This window comes from Sinocyclocheilus rhinocerous, unplaced genomic scaffold, assembly GCF_001515625.1.
Source record: "Sinocyclocheilus rhinocerous isolate Xijiao unplaced genomic scaffold, SAMN03320098_v1.1 scaffold748, whole genome shotgun sequence".
In the NCBI taxonomy this organism is placed as follows: Eukaryota; Metazoa; Chordata; class Actinopteri; order Cypriniformes; family Cyprinidae; genus Sinocyclocheilus; species Sinocyclocheilus rhinocerous.
Window position 1 is genome coordinate 17,704 of NW_015650693.1, and position 8,757 is coordinate 26,460.

Consider the following 8,757-nt stretch of genomic DNA (forward strand, 5'->3'; position numbering starts at 1 on the left):
TTATTAATAAAATGTAGCCAGGAATGAAAATATGTCAAAATTACATGCATTTTTTGTAATAATATGCAAATACGTCCTTTTCCACCTATCTCTCGTGCGCGTGCTCTAATGAACTCTGAAAGTGAAAGATGCCTAACGTTAACTTCACAAGTGAAAACTGCAAATATAACAATATATGATAACATAATGAAAAAATAATGAGCAACTTTACCTTTCTGAGGTCAAATTGAAAAACAAAAAGGTGCATCACGTCGGTAATCCAGCTGAGAAAAAATACAGTTCAAAATTACTGTATGATTCACAGAAAAATATCATTTTACTGTAAAATTTCCCACTATTTTAATTTGACCAATGATGCTTTGCAGATTTACAGCAAAATACTGTACACATGGATTTGTTCATTTTACAGTAATAATGCTGTGAAAACTACAGAAATGTTTTACAGTGACGCAAATAAAAGTACAGTCACAGGTATTTATTGCAAAAACCAACCATAAAAAAGCAGTATAAAAGCATTATAAACAAGTCGTGTTGCATTCCAAGTCTTCTGAATTCATACGATATCTTTATGCGAAGAAGAGTGTAAAACATAAGGTTTTAATCGCCGAAAATGATCCCGATCCCTTAACGAGCTCACATCACATCTCATTCAAAAAATACTCCCGTCCCGTAGAATGACGCAATCGGTCACGAGACTATCGGTGCGTTCCAAACAGGATATATCGCCCTCCGAAGGACACTTCGGAGTGAAAACAATCATGGCCGCCATATTGAAGTGAGGTTCCAAACCGAAGTGCTCAAAACTGGCCACTTCAAAGGGCCCTTTGGAATGAAGGATTTCGAAGGGTACAACTGATGGACACTTCGGGCCCCCATGATCCTTTGCACAGATGCTTTGCATGATGACGGCGCCTCCGTATGGGCTAGGGGTGATGACGCAGAAGGGCACTTCAAGAAGCAGTTGTTTGGACCCCTACACCCTTCAACCCTTCGAAGTTCTAACTCTGGAGGTTAAACCCTTTGAAGGGATTAGGGCATAGGGATGAGCCTTTCCGAATGGAACGCAGGGACTTCTTCTTCTTCTTCTTCTTTTTGTTCAATGGCCGTTCACTAGTGTTGAGTCGTTCTTGAACGATTCGTTCATTTTGAACGAATCTTTAATGTGACTCGGGAAGAACGAGTGTTTGCATAAGTAGTAGACGTATTAGGGAAGTAACACGTAACATTTTAATTCTATTTTGCTAAAATGAACGAAATGAACGAAATGACTCGAAAAAACTTCGTTCATTTAATATCCAAACAATTTCAGGCTGAGAGTCAGGCCATCCCATAAACCCACAGCAAAAAATCACTACTGTTGCAAACATAATTTACATTACTTTTAAGAATAATACAACAAATGTTGGCAAAGTGATATCATTGTTCCATTTGTGTGTTTTTCTAACTTGGCCCCAGTGGTCTACGCACCTAATAAGGCCAAACGAGAGAGAATAAACATAAGAATTAGCTTTTAGTTTACTTTACAACCTCTTCCTCTCTAATATCCAAGTGAATATTATTATACATAAAAATATTTGAATTATATTTAACATTTATAATATATAATTTAATTTAATGTTTGTTTTTAATATAACTAATATCAACATTTTTTATAAGAACATGTCAGTTTTATTTGGGGTCCATTTTTGATTTGATGTTGATTCCATTCACTGTTAGCAAGTCATGCCAACTTCACTATTGCCCTCATATGGACATTAGGCAAACTGCAGCTTCGCACTAAAAACATATGACTTTTGGCATTTTCCTAACTTTAAAGTAAATTATGCAGACATGCTAGTCATACCGTAATGCTAGCCGCTACACTTCCTACTAATTTCTGACAGCTGCAACCCTCCAAAATTTTAGTCGTAATCTTCTTTTGTGCTACAGTGGCTGCTGTTCTCTAATTTTGATCACTGTGTTTTCCAAAAAAAAAAAGTTTAATGCCTTGGTTATTTTGTCAAACATGTTGTAAACAGTCGTATACACTCTAAAAAAATCCTGGGTTATTTTTTTTAACCCAAATGCTGGGTTGATTTTTTTGGGTTGTTTTTTCAGTGTTTGGGTAGTTTTTGTGTTACCCAGGTCCTGGGTCAAATGTAACAACCCAGTGTTTGGGTGGTTTTGCAGCTCCTGGGTCAGACATAACAACCCAATGTTTGGGTAGTTTTTGTGTTACTCAGATCCAGGGTCAGACGTAACCCAGCGGTTGAGTTATTTATCGTGGGGATTTTGCGTCCTCTTCATGAGAGAGCAGTTCTAAGCGCCATTGAATTGATGCATTCTTCTGTAAAATACAGGTTTGTGTACATTTTATTTTATCTATAAAATCGTTACTGTGCTGTATATCGTTCAATTTTATGCAGAGCAACATACAGGCGCGTGGTGTGAATCACCTTTAATGAGTGTCGCGGTCTTTTCGCGTGATGGAAAAGCCTGATGCTTTGCATAAAATAAACGATTTTATTCATAAAAATACAGAAGCAGCTAATATTCCTTCAAATTTTGATCGATGAAGATTAACAATATTTCAGGAAAAATCAAGTATTTATAGATTGTTCTCTCATTTTGATCTCCACTGTATTAATCTTCAGGTCTAATTTCAATGCACCTTTCAGTCGCAGTGTGTAGTGTGAAAAACATAGAATACAAGTATGCAAGAACAGCTGGAAACAGTTTTTTTTATTGTAAACAACCATAGATTATATCTACAAATCAGGTTTTAACTATAATTTAAAAGTTTAGAATTTGTATATCAGTGCAGATCCAGTCTGAATGGAGCCATGTTTAGCAGCAATCATTGAACAATAATTTGGTTCACTCACTGCTTCACTATCCAATCAAATAAAGTACAATAAATCCAGATGAAGGAATTAGGAGGTGCAGAGTCCTTCCCAGCCTTGCTTCTGTACCATGGCTTCTTATTTCAGCAGTTGTGCATGTTATGCATGATCTTTCTGTTAAGGCAAACCCACAAACAATTGGGAGTAAAATCAAACTGTAAACTCATAAAACCAGTTACTATGCATTGACCAAAATACATGCAACTTAACACAAGCTAAAACCGATGACCAAAATAGTTACAACACACCTTTGACCACCAGTTGTGTGCTGTGATCAATTCCCAAAGCTGGGACAAAACAGACATACGTTCCTCCATCAGAGAGCTGAAGATCGGTGAGTCTGAGAAAGACATGACCTTTCTTAAGTAAAACTTCTGTTCTGTTCTTGTATGCTGGGTCTTGTTCCTTTACAGAAACTTTTCCATTGATAATATCGAATACATTCCTGTTGTCGTTGTGTCTCCAGTGGACTGTCAGCTGTTTTTCTTCAAGCACAATACTTTTTTGACTGCACTTCAAGATGACAGAGCTTCCTTCAGTGCCTTCAACTACCTGATGCAGAGAGGCTAGAAAACATCACTTTTCTTAGAATTACATAACTGTAATTATTGACTATTAACTATTACAGTGGGGTCCAAAAGTTTGAGACAGCATTGAAATTAAGATTTTTTGTTTTGTTTTCAAATATTTTAGATTATTACACTATTTCTGAATTTGTTGGTCATTTAAATCTAAGAAATTGAGAGCTGTTGGTTATGTGACTCTTGGTATAGAGTCAGACAATCATTGAAGATGCTCCGTTTCATGTTTCTACTTAAATTTGAACTAAAACTGTGTTGCTGATAGTTTGCAATTAAAAAAATGTAATAAAGCATAAATTACAATGTCAAAAATGGTCTCGAACCTTTGGACTGTCTTTCCTCTGTACTTACCTGAACTTGTTAACAGTACGAACACATAAATGAAGCAGCATCTGTAAACCATGAAGAAAAATTATTAAAATTAAAATAAAATAAAAACTCTTACAATCCTGTCAGCATACAGCAAAAGTGAAGCTTACTTATTTTCAAATCCATCACGTTGTCAACTAATTTTCAAGGGAAGGTAAAGGCAGGTCAGTTTGTTGCTAAATGACATTGTGCCATTGCATAACCAGACGCAAAATGTGCCATTGCATAGAATAGCTTACACAATTAGGCTACTCAAATTGACTGGCCATCTAATTGTTTTCTAAGCATTTCTTAAAAATAAAAAAAAGATTGGACATCTCATCAAAAATATGATTTGAAATATGTTCATTTAGATGTGTAAAAGTAATATAATAAACGTTTTTGTTCATTATATGTCCTGTTTGAGTTTATTGGAGGATTTCTATTGCAAAAGACACATAAATCAGTCTCATCCTATAACTTTGCTATGTTGACACGTGCACTCAATATCACAAGCCGAACAATCCTTCCAAATTTCACGAGTAGCCTACATTGTACAGGGAATATTAATAGGTTACCGAGAAACCGTAATATATTAATCTCCACAACGTGGAGTATAATTGAGAAAGTATTACCGTCGGTACATGTTGTAGTGTGTTAATGTCAGGTTCAACAGGGCGAATGGAAGCACGTGTGAATTTTAAATGTCTCAAAGTGAAAGTATCCGCCTCCGGCAGACTCTACACAGACAGTAGGCCTATATAAAAGCGAATAATACACGAGGCATGTCTGCGGAAGTGAAAGTTTGTGCTTCTCTCAGGCTGACTTCACAAATAAAAGCGAACTTCAACTAAATAACGTGCGTCGTAACACACCAAATCAGATTTATAATTACCTCTATTTGCATTAAATAACTTTTCAGAATGGACTTCTCTGCAAGTTGATTTCGGCCATCTCAATAAACATCTTCTTAAGTTAGAAATGCCCAAAAATAACATTACATAGCCTACTGACAGAAAAAAAGTATTCAATGTCGCATGTCTTCGAAATCTCACGAGTAGGCTACATTGTAAAATACAGTAATACAAGACTGGTCTGTTAGGCAATATAGGCTATATCTAACTCTACATCGTGTAGGTTGAATTGAGAAAGTCGTCTTACCGTCGGTAAGTGTATGTCAGAGTTACTCTCCGAATAAGCCGTCAAAAACAGCGTCATATCTCAGCTTAGACAAACGGGTTATAAAAATGGAGCCTTCTCTGCAAAGTGAAAGTCTTGCATGTTTCACCGCCTCTCGTAGGAGGAGCGATAAGCGATACTCTGGACTTTGTTTACACCACACAGAGAGGAGCTTACAAGGCCCTCCCCCTCCCCCACCTCGGTGCCTCAGACCACATCACTGTCATGCTAATGCCTGCATACAGACCGCTCGTTAAAGTCACCAAACCAGTTCACAAACAGATACAAGTGTGGCCGGAAGGGTCGTCAGAGGCTCTTCAAGACTGTTTTAACACCACTGACTGGAATATGTTTAAGCAGGCTGCAACATACATATTTATGTTCTACTGTTAGTGTTATCTGTATGCACCAAGGGTCTGAGAGTAACGCAATTTCAATTCTCTGTGTGTATGTGCTGTACATGTGGAAGAATTGACAATAAAGCAGACTTGACTTGACTTGAATTCGACTGCAGTTCAGCACATAATCTACACCAGCATGCATTTCTTAAAAAATTTGTGATCTTTTGAACATACAAAGGACCAAACACATTTTTTATTTAAAAATATATATATATATTTTTATTTACAAATGTCTACTATACATAACATATACATAACATATATATATATATATATATATATAAACCCCCCAAATTATTTCAAAATAGTGTTATCAGAAAAACATGACACTATTAGGGTGTGTTCACACTGTAGTTTGGTTCGTTTGGTTCATTTGGTCCGGACCAAAAAGGAAAATGATACATTTGGTCCTGGTACGCTTAGCGTTCACATTGGCATTTTTGACAGCGAACCTAAAGACACCGAACCTAAAGATTAATAGTGATACGTTCACAACCTGATTGGTTGGCTTGAATGACGAATATATCGTGATGGAACTCACCGAACACCCCAAACAAAAGGTGCATTAGACTTAAAGTGGCACTGCGGGTGTATGATATCAAAGCACACATTAACCAATCGGTCTGCTCAACGCCGCTTTAAGTGCACACCTAACACACCTAATGCCGTCTGCTGGACTAAGCGCGCTCATTCTTGCGTGTACATATAATTTTATTTTCACCACCTGCAAACTCACAAGGTGCTCATAAAAGGCACTTTACCACATCGTTGCTCCACGTTTGCCCTCTGCTCATTTAAGATCGTTGGTGCCTCTCTCCCCTCCTTCCAGGACATTTACAACACCCGTCTCACCCGCAAAGTCCTCTGCATTGCAGGTGATCCCACCCACCCGACACACAGCTTCTTTAGTCTGCTGCCATCAGGGAGGAGACTGCGGAGTCTCCAGGCCAGGACCCTTCCTCTTTTTGGTTCGTTTAGAAGTATTTGGTCCGTGTTGCATTCATATATCATTCGAACCGCACCAGAGTTCGTTTGGAAGCAGACCGAGACCCATCTTTTTAGCGGTCTCGGTCCGCTTGTTTGGTGTGCACCAGGGTTCGGATGGCAGCATTCACACTTACTCAAACGAACCGCACTAACAGAGTAATCGCACCAGGGTTTGTTTTAATCGAAGCAAACATGACAAGTGTGAACGCACCCTAAGGGGTCTTTGGATGCGACATGCACTTTTGCAAGTTGTTTGAACAGAAATGTGTGTTGGCAGTGTGTGAACACAACCACCCTATAATGATAAAAATCCACCCAGTGTTTTTTTTTTTATCTCGTTAAATAATTTCCCCTTTCTTAAATCAAGACGTTCTCAGATTCTTGGCTGTGTGACATCACACAGGCCAAGGCCCCTCCAACGATAGTTGATTGACAGTAGTGTTTCAGCACAGACTGGACTGGTGTCTTACCTTAGACCCGCCCTGAGTGAGCTGTCAACAGTCCGCCATTGTTTCACCGCCTGAGCAGGTGTAGACCAGAATGTCTCCTAAGCGATTAAGGTGTTCTGTTGTTGGATGTAATAATGAACATAGCAGTCGTCATTTACTCCCGACATCTGAGCCGCTGAAGACGCAGTGGATTACTTTTGTTTTTGAAGGGAATGTGCCCCCGATTTGACTAAATGTGTCTATGTTCGCGCGAATCATTCGTGATCCAGCTTCACCTACAGAAGAAGTGAGTATAAGGTTTTTGGATGAATCTTTGCAAATGGCCTTTCCAAATAATGTGCTAGTTAGCAAGTTTCACGATGCGGCTAAAGTTTACAATCTCTCAGAGAGCGGCTCGTAAGAGAGGGGCGGGGTCAGCAGAGCTCATTTGCATTTAAAGGGACATGCAACAAAACGGCTTGATCTGAAATGAGTTGTTTTTGACAGGGTAAAAAAAAGGTGTTTTTTTTTACACTACCATTGAGAAATTTTGTTGTATGTTACAGACCTTTCATTAAGACCCTAAAGAATCATATCAACTTGTGGAAAATGGGCATCCGATGACCCCTTTAAATAAAAAGCGCAAATACTTTGTTTCCTTTTCCAAGGTTTTCTGAGAATGCAGGAAAAAACAAATTCAAATGAAAAACAAAATTCAACATGCAGAAAATATAAGTAGCATATACTGTTGTGTTTACAGTTAATAGCTTCTATTTTTGGACAAATGCAAGTGTAGTGTGACATATGTTGTGTTTTATGTCAGTTCATATTGAACACTCAACTTTACCTTTGTCATTAAAGTGTTTAAAGTGTTTTTTAGGGATGTTAGATTGTTGAGAAAAGTAGAAAATGTTTCTTGTTTTTGTCAGTGGAATTGGTGGAATTGTAATATTCCAGTCTTTATATACTATAAGGTCATCTGTTGTAATCATGGGCAGGTTTGACTCCTCTGGAGAAGTCTTTGGGTCCGCTCTCTTCTAATTAGGTTCTGTAAGAAAAGAAGCATAGAAAGTAAACAGTGTAAAAGAGTTCCTATCAATCTAATAATTAATTTAGTCCCCCCACTACAGCGATTGGTAACTATTCACAATAAATTATGACATGCTGACAAAGACAGAAAAACTGCATAATTCAAACAAGATGCAAAGAACATAAAACTTTTCTTTTACAATCTCTCTTTATTAGTAAGACAAATATTACTTTAAAAGACTTGACCTACTTGAGCAACAACACTGAAGGTATGAACGACCATCTATTCTTTGCTGGTGATGTGTAGTTTATAAAATCCATAATGTTCAGGTGTGATGCTTGTGATGGTGAGAGATCCTGTATCGAGGTTCAGTTTCAAACTGTCTTTGAATTGTTGAATTGTTTCATTATATAGGTTTACCTCATTGTTTGTTTTATTCAGCGTAGCTATTAAAACAAATTTAGCACAACTGCGTTCTTTGGAATCTGCAAACTTCCACCATATCATGTCAATTTCCCGTATTTCAGTAAGATCAGTGTGTAGCGTGACAGATTGTCCCTCAATCACTGGCATTGATGTGATTTTATCTTCCTTAAGAAGCACACCTGGAGAACAAATAGAAACCGTTTTTTAGATGGAGATTCGAATTCTGTTTCCATCCATGTATTTGTATGCAATGTTTGGGGTATCGCCTTAAAAACACTTGAAAGAAACGACAAGATGAACAGAAAACCTTAAAATGTGCAAGTTATAATTTGCGCCAGTTTCCCAGGAAGTGACAATGAAAAAACATGTGGGATGGAAACTGTGTTTTATTCGCAAATATTTCATGCAATATTCCAATTTAATTCACAACTTTGGATGAAAACAAAATCTTGTCCAACTAAGCTTGCGACTTCCTACAGCCCATATAACAATAGT